Raw genomic sequence first — 13,870 nt, 5'->3', positions numbered from 1 at the left:
TGCTGTTATGACACTTCTGTACAGAATGATCCATCAGGGCTCTGGCGGAACAAAGCAAATGACATCCCATTTGTTGTTCACATCTAAGAATCACAATGCTAAGGGCTAATCATCTCACCTCAAATACCGATGGGCAAAGCGTTAGTGAGCTACTCTCATACTAGGACAGCAGGAATTTTGTGTTTGTTTTTTGTTTACTGTTTGTTTTGCTTTAAAGGAAGGCTCTCATTTGTACAAAACACAAACAGAAGGGTCTCCATAACAATATTAAATATTTTAAAGATTAAATTTTAGTAAAGGATCCATCACACAGCCAAATATCTTTGAGGTGACAGTGACGTGACCTTTAGAGCCTGGGATCTGTGATCAAAAGGATCGCGCACATCACATCCCACTCATCACAGCAGGATGGGCCAGCCCATCAGCCAGGGCTCATAGAGGAGATCCCCAGACAAACAATTTCCCCCACTCCAGACGTGGTTGGGAGCAGAGTGCTCCAAGCCAGGAACGGCCTTCTCCTCTTTCAAAGAGATAAGGGCTATGTCTGTGGGGTAAATAAATGCATCAGTTTGTTTATCCATTTTCAGACATTACCACCCTCTCCTGCATTGTTATCCCTTTTATATTACCCTTGTATGTGTAATCGAGTGCCCTCTCCTCTGGATTCACCCTCTGCTTCTTCCTGTATTATATATGTCTTTGATCTTTCCCTCCTGCATCTGTGTGTCCTGCCTTGGAGTCTCAGCAGGATTTCCCCTCGACCCCTTGCACTACTAGAAAATAAATGCCAAAGTGGTGTTTGCAAGCATTAGTGCAGAAAAAAACAGACAGCAAAGAAGCCCGCGCTCACCTTCCCTGCAGTGGCAGGGTATGCACAAATGGGGGAAAGGCACCAAGGAGCCCCAAGGACCAACAAACAGCATTGAAGAAGAATTATCCTAAAAGCTCAGAAATGGGTGTTAAATTTTCCCCCTTCACCTTGCACTTTCTGCTTTCAAAAAGCAGAACTCCATCTCCAACATTGTTAGACTAGCTCAAATTCCAAACACCCTTCTCTTGCCCCACCATTTGAGATGGCCCAAGTCACCGCCAACTGCAATATGCTCAGCCAACAAAGAGGCTGCTGCTAATGTTTGTTCTCTGCAGCACCACAGTGCCAAAGGAACGGCTGGTTATCACTAGGTAGATGTGAAAAGATGCCGTCAGTTCACATGGAGACCTTAACAATGGCATCAAGACTGCTGGAAGGCTGACCAGGTCCTTCCTCTGCAGCTGGAACTGGTGAGTAAGCTTCCCCGGCCAGCCCCAGTCCCCTGGCTCTTGGAACAAAGCACAATAGCAAGGTTGCAGAAAGTGAGATAACCCTTTCCACTCAGGCGCTGGAAAACAACATCTGTTAAAAAATAAATAAAAGGGTGTAATGGCTTTTGCAAGAGACCCAAAGGATTTCATGGATGCAGCTCTCGGTTGGGTCAACACATTGTGAAAAGCAAATTACAGGAGAACAATTGTTTCAGAGCAAGCTCTTCCACCCCTGAACTCCCTCAAGGTTAATTAGGATGGCCTCCAGCCAAATTAATTAGAAGATTTGGGCAAGACTTTGCTGCACTTGTAACTAGTTCCAAGGTGTCCGAGAAGTTCAGAAATGCATCATTTTCCAAACAAAGTCTGCTTGGCAAAATCCAAATCCACGTGCACCATGTCATTTCTCTGGCAATCAGGAGGAACACTTAAAAGTAATCTTTCCCTAACCAGACGCCTAAGGCAGAAGAATTTTCTGCCTCCTTTTTGCTGAACAATATGCCCTTGTTTATTTCTGTGTGCTTTTTAGGTCATAGGAGGCCAGTGAAACGATGCATCCAAAGAACAATATACCACTGTAATATGCCACTTGACACACGCGGCCGGGCAGGCTCCAACAGATCAATGTTGGCCAAGAGTTGAGGAATACATGTCACATGAACGAGAAGAGATCCTGAATATCACCATAGAATTGGGAGCATGTAGAGCAGGGCCCACCCTTTGAAACGACAGAGTTGCGGCATTTGGAAACACACTGTGCCCAGCGGTGAGAGTGAGCACCCTGCTGTGGGGAATGGATCTGCCCAATTCTGCACCCCAGGCAGTGCCTGCCCCAGTCCCTCCCGACTCCTGCTGCCAGCCATGCACAGCTGGCAGGACAGCAGGATTTCCTCCAAGTGTAATCTTGGTGTGTGGTACAACTGTAAGAACATAACAGGGTAGGGCAGGTCCGGCCTCTGTGATTAGGAATTGGAAGCACAAACTGAGGCTCCCATGGTGGCTGCATCTCCAAACAGCAAAGCCCTTCTCTGCCATCCATCTGATCATCCGCAGCTTGAAGGCTGCTATTTTCCACGTGTCTGTTACCCGCAGACAGCAGTAGTTTTGCCAGACAGAATCAGAACTTTTCAAGCAACAAAACGAAGAGGCTGCAGATCCCGTGGAGCAGCGCAGCAGGATGCTGCTCGGCAGCACACCGCTCCCATCGTGCTCTCACATCACCGGCTGAGATGTGACATCCCGGCTTTGCGGATCAAACCGACCGCTCGGCACGGTTACATCACATCTCCACTGACAGACATGGGATGCAGGATCTTGGCATGTAGGGGTCACACCACAAAAAGCTATTATTCTCAGTTCTTCACACACACACACACACACACAAAAAAAAAAAAAAAAAAAAAAAAAACCACAACAAAACTTTAATAGATGCGAGTGCCCGTTGGCACAGATCCAGGGGCAGATCGAGGTCGTATTCTGTAATTCTGGGCCAATTATGAAATGACATAACGGTACACATCTCCTCCCTACATAACCGCTTTTTTTCACCCCCTTTGCAACAGTCAATGGTTTGAAACGGTGACGAGAAGGGGAACAAATCCCCAGAGCTCCGACTGCCGAGCAGGCATCGCAAGGAGCACAGACCCCAGGAGCGGGCGATGCCTCCGACCCCCACGCCGCATCCCGCCGCCTGACCCCCGCCGGTGCCGAGCAGCAGAGCAGGGGACCCCGAGGCCACCCACAGCCCCGCTGAGCCGCGGGCGCCCACCGGCCCCGGCACTGGGGCGCCCCAGGATCCGGGGCTCCCGCCGAGAACGGGGGCGCGGGACCTCCCTCCTCAGGCCGCCCCGTCCCGCGGCGAGAGACGGGAGCAGCGGGGGCAGGTGCAGGGCGGCGGGAGAGTCCAGAAAAGAACGGCGGGAGAGGGACGCCCGGCGCCGGCGGGACGCTTCCCCCCAGAGCGCTTCCCGGCCCCGAACCCGCCCGCCGCGAGCCCCCGCAGCCGCCCGCCGCCACTCACCGCTTCGCCGGCCGCCGCGGGACCCTCGGGGCGGCGGGGCCGCCGCGCTCAGCGGCCGCGGCAGCCGGGAGGCGCCCAGCCTGTGGCGCCCGCGACCCGCGCGGGGCGGAGCGGGGCGGGCCGGGGCGGGGCGGCCGCGGGCGGTTCCCGGGGCTCTCCCGGCCGCTGGCGCTGGGGCCGCTGGGGCCGGCGGAGCCGAGGGGCGCGAACTCGTGTCCTTTATTTTTTCGGCTATTATTTTGGCTTGTTTTCTCGTTCCCCCGCTGTGCCCGCCGCATCTCGCGCGGCGCACGCCGTGGAGCTGCCGCACATCGTTCCCCCTCTGCCCGGTTGCTTCGGGACAGATCGGCGCTTCTCCCAAGTCCCGTTTCTCCAGGTCGGGAGGAGTGCTGCTGTGCCCACAGCCAGCTCCAGGCGTCGGCCCCCACTGCCTTCTTGTGGGCTCATCCCGCATCCGCCGATCCGCGTTTAATCCGGCTCTGAAAACACCGCATCGCTGGGTTTGACATCCAGCTCCGGCAGGGAGACGGGCACGAGGCGGTGCCGGCTGAACACAGCGGGGCCCGGCAGGCCTGAGCGGCTTCGGTCACCACCACCCGCCGCCACAGGCCTCCTCCTGGGCCGTGAGCCGTCAGAGACACGGCCCTTGGCGTTGTGTCTTTCTGGAAGGTGACACCTTAGGGCCTGACACAGGAGCTCTGCCAGGACCCTCCACGGGCACCCCCGCACCAAGGCCTGAGCACACAGCCCAGCTGATAAGAGAATATAAACTTTCCCCTCACAAGGAAAACCTCCATTGAGGAGGGAGAGGAACTGGAGCACGTCCTCCAAAGCCACTGCCTCTGCCAGCATAGGCTGGTGTGGGCCCAGGCCTCATCCTTTCCAGGGTTCACACTGTGAAATCCACTTTTGAAACATCCCCTACCTCTCTGGCTCCCATCATTGATTCAGCCAAGAAACAGGTGACTGATTTGGAAACCTATTTTAGCTTAATGACCTTCTAAGAAGGGTATGTTTGTGAATCATTTACCTCAGCAAATGCTTGGGCCTGCCAACTGCTCAACATCTCAGTTGATTTCTACCCTAGGCCATCACAGTGCTTATATGTGTGGGATGATCCTTCTGGATTTCCTGAAACCCAGACAAACCATCAGTTCTGACTGCTACATTGCAACTCTGACTAAGCTGAAAGCTTGAACTTGCAGTCAGGCAAGAGAAGACAACCTTTCTCTTGCAATACTAGAAGGCCAGGCTCCATACCAGTTTGAAGACTGTGGAGAACATAGCTGATCATGGCTGGACCGTCCTACCACACTCACCATATAGTCCAAATTTGGCACCTTCTGATTTCCATCTGCTTAGGCTGATGAAAACTGGACTACATGGGCAACGTTTTCTTGAACAGTGAGACTGTTATAGCAGCTGTGAAACAGTGGTCACCTCAACTGGTGCAGATATTTACCAGGATGACATGCAGGCTCTTGTTCATCGCTGGTAGGAATGCGTAGCAATGGTGTAGTCTGCACTGAAAAGTTGTGTTTTATAGCTGAGAATTTTTTCTATATATAGCGTTACTGTGCCCCTTGTATCTTTTGAAGTTTCCATGGAAATAAATAGGAGGTACTACTTTTGGTGTGGCATACATAAACGTGGCTGCATTAGAGGCGTACAAACAGGGTCTGCAGAATAGAAACCTGTGCCTGCTGGAAGCACCAAGGCTCAGCCCTTCAGAAGTCACAAACAACACCTGCAAGTCAGGGCTAGTGGTTGTTATAGAGGGAAATAATGGAAAACAGGAACTCACAAGTATGGGAGAGGCAGGTCAGGTGGGGGAAATGCAGATGAATTAATGCTTAGGGAGGGGGAGAGGAAGAACATACATATGCTGCCCACCAGCCAGTTCTTCAGCCCCAGCACTGATGCTGGCCACTGCTGTGTGCTGAGTGAATGGGAAGTCCTGCTCTGCTCAGTGCAGGTGTGATTTTTTTGTGTGTGATTTTAACTGCATAGGAATAGTTATTCTCTGAAATACTGTAACAGCTTTGTTTTAGATCCAGTTGCTGGGGTTGTATTTAGGAACATACGCTGAAATCATCACATACCTGAAGTTTACTATAATTAACTAGCCACAGATGTGCTATTGAAGCTCTTCTTATTCCTCTTGCCTGTCCTATATGGCATATTACAGCCACAATGTGTTTAACTTTTTTAGAACAGATGATATTCATAAACAAAGCAGCTGTTACTTGAGAAGCAAGAAAACATGTCACAATACCCCTCCTGCCAATAGTCACCTGCTTATAGAATTGGCACTTCTCTTCAGTTTGGAACAGGGGCTTCAGATATTGTATAGCTTCATCAAGGGAAACATTGAACGTTACCATGGAGAGGAGATGTTTTAATTTTCTTTTTTCCCCCTGCTGCTTTACCTGTATTTTGACCTGGTATTTGGGAATTCTGCTCCTTAACTACTTTCCCACTTCCTACACATCCCAAAAGAGTGGATGGAATAAGCATGAATTCGTATGGAATAGAGGGAAATAGTTCACAATACTGGGTGATGACCTCTCTGCAAGGATTATTTAATACACAGTTGTTGGTGTCTGCATGAGCTGTTGGACCAGAGGCTGAAGTAATTCATCGCCAAGCACATAGAGCCTGGGGACAGCACTGAGGTCTCACAATCAGCTCTGATCCAGAGAGGTGATGAAGGGAGAGAAGTGGCTTTGCTTCAGTCAGACTTTGATGTCTGCTGCAGCTGTGGAACTCAGGTAATTGCTGGCCTTTGACATTCAGTTCTTCGGAGATATGTATGAGGCAGTCACTGGTGCACTGCTATGGATGGTGCCAGAGAACAGTGGTTCTGTGCACTGACAGAATTCAATATTTTTGTGTAGATGTATGGATTCACTGACCATAGAAATACCTCAAATCTTGAAGTGTGACACCTGAACACATGATGAACGGAGGAAAAATGGATAAAAAGCTAAAACAGTAATTAATGTGGAAATATTGTACACACATACTGTGTAAGAAAACGCCATTGTGAAGGCTGACAAAGAGGTTAAGAGGTGTGGCACACAAATTACCCTTTAAGTTTTAGCTGTTTTACATTTTGGAAAACTAGGTAGTGTTTCTAAAACGTTTGAAGTGCTAAGTACTGTTAAAATTATCCTTGCAACTCTTTCATTCAAGGACTTGGCTGGGGGTGCTCAGCGAATATTAATGAATTTCTCATCATAACACCCAGGAGAGGTGGGAAGCTCCAGCAGCAATTACCCACGTCACACAGATGAGAAACAGAACAGCTAGGCCTAATTTTTCAGAAGAGTTTCCTGACCAAAATATTTGTGCAGTCGTTCAGCCAGAAAGCTCTCAGGAAGGGTTGGGAGCTCCAGCAGGCCTCCCAGAAAGGTGCTGGATGTGGGGCTGGACAAGTCACTCCTAAAGCAAGGGAAGGTAGAAGGGAAATTGTTGTGAAGTAGTGAAGTATATTGGTGCTGGATCTGTCCTGTACTTCCTGGTTTAAAATGTGCATGCTTACTACTCTACAGAAGGCTGATGTTTGCTTTAGCTCAATGGAAAGAAGATGGATTTGGTGCATTAACTACATGGGTACACAGATGTTCTCATAGAGACATTACAGCAGCTTGGCTGATGTCCACCGGTGTGAAGGCCAAGGACTGTGATGGCCACATTGTCATTTCTGCCGCTGACCTGACTGTTTACTCATTAGAGAGCAAAGTCTCTCAGACACTGTCAGGTGGGGTCATGGCTGAGAATGGGCATTTGAGATGTATGCAGCTAGGAAGCAGTGTTTTTTTGAGCATAGGTGAGGCTTTATTTCTGTAGTCAATAAGCAGTGGTTAGCAAGGGCTGTGATCCCACTGACATCGCTGTGGAATAGTCTGATGAAAGCATGCTTCAAAGAAGGTAAAAGAAGAGTGGACTCTGGTTGGAGCTCATGTGTAATCACAAGATCTTGATGGTCTCTGTTAAATGCCCACTTCAGTGTTGAGCGACCCAACACCAAAATTCACTCGGCAGCCCGTGAGGTCCTGCCTGATTTCCAGTGTGACCCCAGATTTACAATGGGGAAGTCAGACAGTGACCTTTTGACATTACAGTGAAGGCTGAGCAGAAATTCAGGTTGGCTACAGGTATCTGCTGAGGATTCTTTGCTTTTCATGAAGCTAGTTACAAAGCTACTTTGAAAAAAGCAACTTCATCATCAGAACAGCTGCAGACATATTCTTAGCAACATAAATAATTTAGCTTGCAAACACATTGTGTGTTTGCTGAGCAGCTCTTTATCTGGGAGAACAGAGGCTAAAATAGTGGGGTACCTGATGGAAGAGATGAACAGAGAAAGTATGCAAAGTAATATAGAAACAGCAAAGGCAGTAGAGGGATTCTTACTTATTTCTGCTGTATATAGTCAGTCACTGCTGGAAGATTCAACTAAAGGCCTGAGATTCATAAGGAACAAATTTAAAAAATGTGTACAGGCAGCAACAGAACCCGTAGTTGCAGCAGTAAATACCAAGAAATGAGTCTGGAGGGATTGCACTCTGCAGCATGCCTGTCCCCAAGGACCGTGGGTTCACACTGGGGAGTAGAGGAGTAGCACTGAAATGGTGCATTTTAATACAAATCCACATACAGCATACAGTAAAAAAGCTCTTTTTATGATTTTTGTAGCACGGTTCCTATTAGTTCCATAAGGGTTTAAATAACAGCTATTTAACTTTTTCTGACCAATTTCAGCCCGTAGCTGTGGCAGTATTAAATTTTAAAATCATCTATTTCAAAGGCAGTGTCTTTCTTCCGGAAATACTGCCTTCTTGCCACGGATTGACCTGAGCTCATTTTGGGAGATGTCGAGGGCAGAAAACTACCTGTAATGGGCTGCTTTCTCCTTTGCTTTTCTGTAGATGTTGAGTTCTGTGGCAGGGGCAGGAGCAGGAGGCAGGGCTGTCTGCAGTGGGAGTACTCAAGGAGTTCAACAAGAGTTTGCGAGACCCCTTCATGCCAGGACGTTCCCACACAAAACCTCACCCAAAAAGCTGAAATTACAGTTCTGTTACAGAAAAAAATGTGAGAATGGCATGCAGTTTTTGAATCAGAAGAGCTATGCTTATCTCCCACAGAACAGCCTCTTAAAGGTGGGAGCATCACCCGGGGTTGAAAGGAGGCCAGACAGCTCGTGTGGAGGGACGGATGCTGGGACACGGCGCACAGGGAGTGTCTCCTGGGGGGGATGCTCCAGTTATCTGGCTGATATACACCAGGACGGAGCGGCTTTCCATATCCAAACACATCTTGACACTGGAGATTGTGCAGATCCCCGGGCTCTGGAGGGAGGCCAGGGCAGCACTCCCACCCCACACAGCTCACCATGATGGAACAGGCGGGGTACAGCAGAGATCTGTTATCAGGGCAAGGACGTGTCGCTCTGATGTGCTGGGAAGGGTCAAAAGATTATAGCTTAAATCCATTCTTAACAGAAAAATCTTTTCAAAGTGCCTGACTTCAAGCTGTGAAATCACCCTAGGAGCATGCTGTTATCTGTGAGGGGAGTATGGGTGCACCTCTGCCTCAAGTGTGGGTCCAAAAAAAAAAAAACCTCAAGCTGCGAAAAGCATCTCTGTGGCACAACAACGTGCTTGCCAAGCTGCTTTCCTTCCCCCTCACACCCACTGGTGAACAGGTTTGGAGAAATGAGTGGGAGCTTTAGACCCACAGCAATAAACTTGCACATGTATGTTTTGGTCCTGAATTTAACTCTTATTCCCTCTCATATTATTTTGCAGCAGAAGTCGTACTTAACACAATACTGCTGTCATCCCTTTTCCTAACTAGTCTTCACTTCCAGTGCTTCTGGAGGGACTGGAAAGGAGATACTTCCTTGAGAAAGTGCATGTGCCAAGAGCTATCTGAGAAACATTATGAAAACATGATTTTGCTCAGTAACATGTTAAATTACTGAAACAGGGCCACAGCACCAACAACGGAACATAAGGTCTTCAGGTGTGTAGGGGGTAGTTTAGCATGAGAGTTGTTGAAGACTATCAATTTCTTAAGTAGTTCTGTGGCAGCTGATATGGATATTACAAATAAGCCTTGCTTGGAAGTTGAAGAACTCCCAGACTCGCACCAAAATGCTTCTCTGGTTAAGCTGAATTCTCCCATTTCCCTCCTCTCCAACACCTGAAGGAAAATGGAACCAAGGACCAAAATAATAAAAAGCTTTTATTAAGCAAGACCTTGTTCAGATTAATCAGAAGGCATCCATATGCATTTTACTAGGCTGTTTAAGTCCAAGGCTGCCTCTTCTGCACACACAGCCCACTTGAATCACCAGAGGGCTTTCAGGCTCATCAGTGAAAATCAAACCTATACTTATGCTGTACTTTCTCTGCTTTGGATCAGAAACAACCGCCACAGAACCCTAATTTATCACATCCTTTCTTTCCCTGGCTGAAGATTCATTCCCCATGTTTGGGGGCACTGCAGTGCAGTACAGTGTCACACACGCATCAAGAGGCAGGCTGTGTGATGTGACATGTTTGTACTACGCGCTCTTTAATCCTATCACTGGATTTCCCAATCCCAGTCATCCCCACAGACAGGTCTTCACTCTGGGAATCCCACGTCCCCCTGCCCAGACAAGGGGGACCTCGTGAGATCTCACTTCACTTAAAAGTATTGGAAAGACCTGAACATAGGAGGTCCTTTGTACAGGCTGTTTTAGGCTGTTTGTCCCTCCGGAAGCTCTGAGACAAAAGCAGCCAGTCAGCCTCTGAGTGAACTCCTGCCTGAAATGAGATTAAGCACTCCCATGCATGTGCAACTTGGAGCAGGGCAGACAACATCGGGGAGCTGAATTGCATCCACTCCAAGGAGAAAATTGAAATAGAAATGAGTCTTCTTCCTCATCTCTGTCTTTTGTTGTGCCCAGCAGGCAGCGTGCACCTGTGACCATGTGTCCTCCAAAGTCAGTGTACACTTGCCTGAAGAGAAAAAGGCAGGCTTTGTTGTTTATTTCCAGTCTTTACCAGACGAGCCTCTCTTCTATTTAACTTGAACTCTGTGCTCATGAGTAGCATCACAAACAACGTAGCCACTTGACACACATCAGAAGGGAGGTTCAAGAATGAGTTGCTGACATCAATTCCTTACAAGTGGTGACTCTATGGAAAGAGGCAAGCCATCACTGCAGAAACAGTACTCTACAATGCTGTCCATTGCCTGCCAGGAGCCATCTTCCTCCTAGACCAGGCCGGAGGGATGGGTGGTGGGAGCTACTCATCCTTTTCAACACAAGGCAATGGCAGTTCTCTGGAGTGCCCTGGGCTGATGGTATTGCAGTAAGGCCAGTGAGGAAATCTCTGCTGAAGGGTGTTTCCATGTAGGAGTGATGAAGGAAACAGCCTGGGGCAATGACACCATAACCCAGTACAGCTGTTTCTGCAGTGATCATCTGTTTGCATCCTAGGATGCTGTAAAAGAGCAGCTTGGAGTATTTGTGTTGCTGCTTATGCTCTGTCTGGGCTGTTGTTAAAACTAATGCAATGCTCACTGAATGAAGTGTTTGGGATGAGGTCCAAAAAAGCACTTAGGTGCCTAAATCCAAGACAGCAATTCACAGCTGCCTAAGGACTTGGGTTCTCCCTTCTGTATACCCCTTCACAGAGCTTCTTTAGAAACCTGGACTCCTGTACCTTAGATGGGTCCAGCCACCAGAGCCTACCTCCTGCCTCTCTGCCAGGACCCCAGGTGAGGTGGTCAATCCCAGAGTCTCTCAGGTGCCCTGGGAATGTGCCCTAGGCACTGGGTTCAGGTTGTACTTGCTCAAGTTATGGCCAGTGCTATCCTTCCCCATTGATACACGCACCATGAGGGTGATGCTGCTTGCTGATGCTGTGGGCTGTCTCCAGCTGGAGAGTATGGTGAGTATGGAACAAGGTTTGGTTTCATGATGCCGAAGTAAGCAGCAAGAATGAGTCTGCTACTGGCCTGTGTGCATGGAAACTGGATGGGACATGAAGTGCCTGGCTAAGAGCTATTTGTACCATTTCTTGTCAATCATGCTGGATAGATATAGCTTAAAGTCATTTCTAACAGTATAAAATGCTTCCATTAACAAACTCTTCTACAGCATTATAGGATATGTCATTCCATGTGTGTCTTTCCTTAAGAAAAAACTCCAGTTGGAACAGAAACCCAGTTATTGAACCTTAGTGACTGACTAGGAGCAAGAGAGAGGAGTGTAGCTGCTATTTGGCTACAGTTCATTGATTCTGCTCCTGAAAAAGTCTTTCAGGAAGCTCTTTGGAGAAGCAAAGAGCTGAGGTGCTTGTGCTGGGAACTCATTACCTGGGATGGCAGCACCCCGGCCTGCAGCCAGAGTAACTTTTTGGATGATCTGGCAGGCACCTCAGCCTTGTTCATGTTCTTTGCTGTGGGATCATTAAGTTTTGCAAGGTTTCTCCTCTCATCTGATAAAACAGTTATGGCCCGTGTAACAGACACTTGCACATTTCAGATATACATCTCAGGTAGGCCTCTACAAGCACAGGCTGTTTTTCTCATTTAGCCCTTCAGCTAAAGCAGTTTACCTAAATCCATGTTGGACTGTAAAAGGCATAATCGATCTAACACATACGCTCCTGATGATGTCAGGGAGTGGCTGTAACAATTCAGCAGATGAGCTGAACTGATAGCTTGTAATTGAGATGACAAGCATGGTTTATAATGTTAAACCAGACGCTGTCAGCACCCTTCGGTCCTGCAAAAATGCTCTAATTCTTCATATAGCTATTACTGAAATATATCAAGAAAATGTGAGGTCTGAGCTTCTCCTGCTCCAGTCTGCTGCTTGCTCCTCGTGCTTGTACCTGGACAGCCCGAAGTGGTGGCATGTTTCTGAAAAGATTTTGAAGATCAGATTTTGTGTTTCCTCTGCCTACCGAGACCTTGGCAGAGTGAAGATGAGGGCTACTCTGGGAAGGAAAATGGACCACCCATGTGTATGTATCTAGCTGGGCCCCATGCTCCATTCACACTGCAATCCGTATTTCAAAGGGACCATCATTCCTACTCAAATCTGGTGCTGGCAGGGCAGTAGAGCTGGCAAGTGAGCTTTCGGGAATGTCTTGATCCTTCACAATCCATATGAATTGGGTCCAGGTAGTAATATTTTTGGAGAGCCAGATACACAGGTTTTGCAGTGGTTGGGAATGGCAAGGCATGCATATTAATAGAACAGTCACAGTGTTCTTGCATTTGTTCTGATTGTAATGATTGTAAGCAGAAGTTTTCTTTTATCTGGTTCGCATTCTCAAGGTTCAAGCTTGGAGCTGTCGTAGCAGCTGAGTAAGAGTGCTGCGATCAGTGGACAGGAGTATTTGATCCAGGAAGAACCAGGAGTCTTTGGCAAGTGTAGTGGAAGTGTGAGGAGGAGAGATTATCTGAAGGCTCATTTCCCCATCACTGTTAACGCAGTGAAGCTCAGAGTACATTGTCAAGGGTATCCTGACTTACAGATAAAACTGAATTCCACTGGACACGTACAAGCAGATCCACAACTGTATATAACAGCAAAAGCAAGTATCACATCAACTGTCACATTTGTTGTTCTCTTATTAGAGGCTTACTTTGATGAGGTGCCATCAACAGGGACAAATACAGCACCCATTCTAGAAATACTGTGAACTAGATAAAAAACAAAGCTGCTTATAAGCATCTTTTTTACCCTCAGCCAAAAATAAGTGAATCAAAATTGTTTCTTTCTGATGATACAGGCGTTTTTAGCAGAGGAGAACTTGCTCTGAAAGTCAAAAAAATTTCCCTGCACATTTTCAAAAAGTTATAATAGCTGCCATTAAGAATCAAAGCCTTTGTGCTCCAGAGGCCAAAGCACCCCACATTTCACCTCATTTACAATTGCACAGGTTTATCATTTGCACAATGTTGTCTCTTTTCTGGGAATTCCCAGTGAAAATGTATTAGATTTCAGGTGCAGAAGAAAAATGTGTAGCAAAGCACATTTATTTTAGAGACAGACTTTTGTGCCTGGGTACACTGCAGTGGATTTTGCTGACATGGGCAACTTCTGCAAAGTTTTGTTAGATCCTTCTCAGCAGGAAACAATTATCTGTAATATCAATTTCCTGCAGAATTTCACAAATCCTTCCCTACAGGTATTTCACCTTTCGTTATTTCCCCTGTACAGAACAGACGATCTAACTGTAGTACAGAATCTAAGCCACATTTTTCAGCCTCTGGCAGTTGAAAGGAATAATCTCATCTTGGAGTAGAGGGAGATGGACAACTAAGGTAGTGGCTGGTAACCAGAGTCTCAAGATAACCTCCAGCATGTATTTCTGTGCCTGGGTGTATCCAAAGGAAAAGGAGTGGAGGGCAGAGTGATGGGGCGGGTGGCGGACTGCTGGCATTTTGCTGTCTTACCGTGCTCTGTTTTTGTTCAGCTGTAGCAGTGAAGGGTTACCAGGCAGGATTACAGCCATGATAATCACAAATTGC

This window comes from Tetrao urogallus (genome assembly GCF_951394365.1).
Source record: "Tetrao urogallus genome assembly, chromosome: 7".
NCBI lineage: Eukaryota > Metazoa > Chordata > Aves > Galliformes > Phasianidae > Tetrao > Tetrao urogallus.
Note: the sequence above shows the minus strand (reverse complement) of the source record.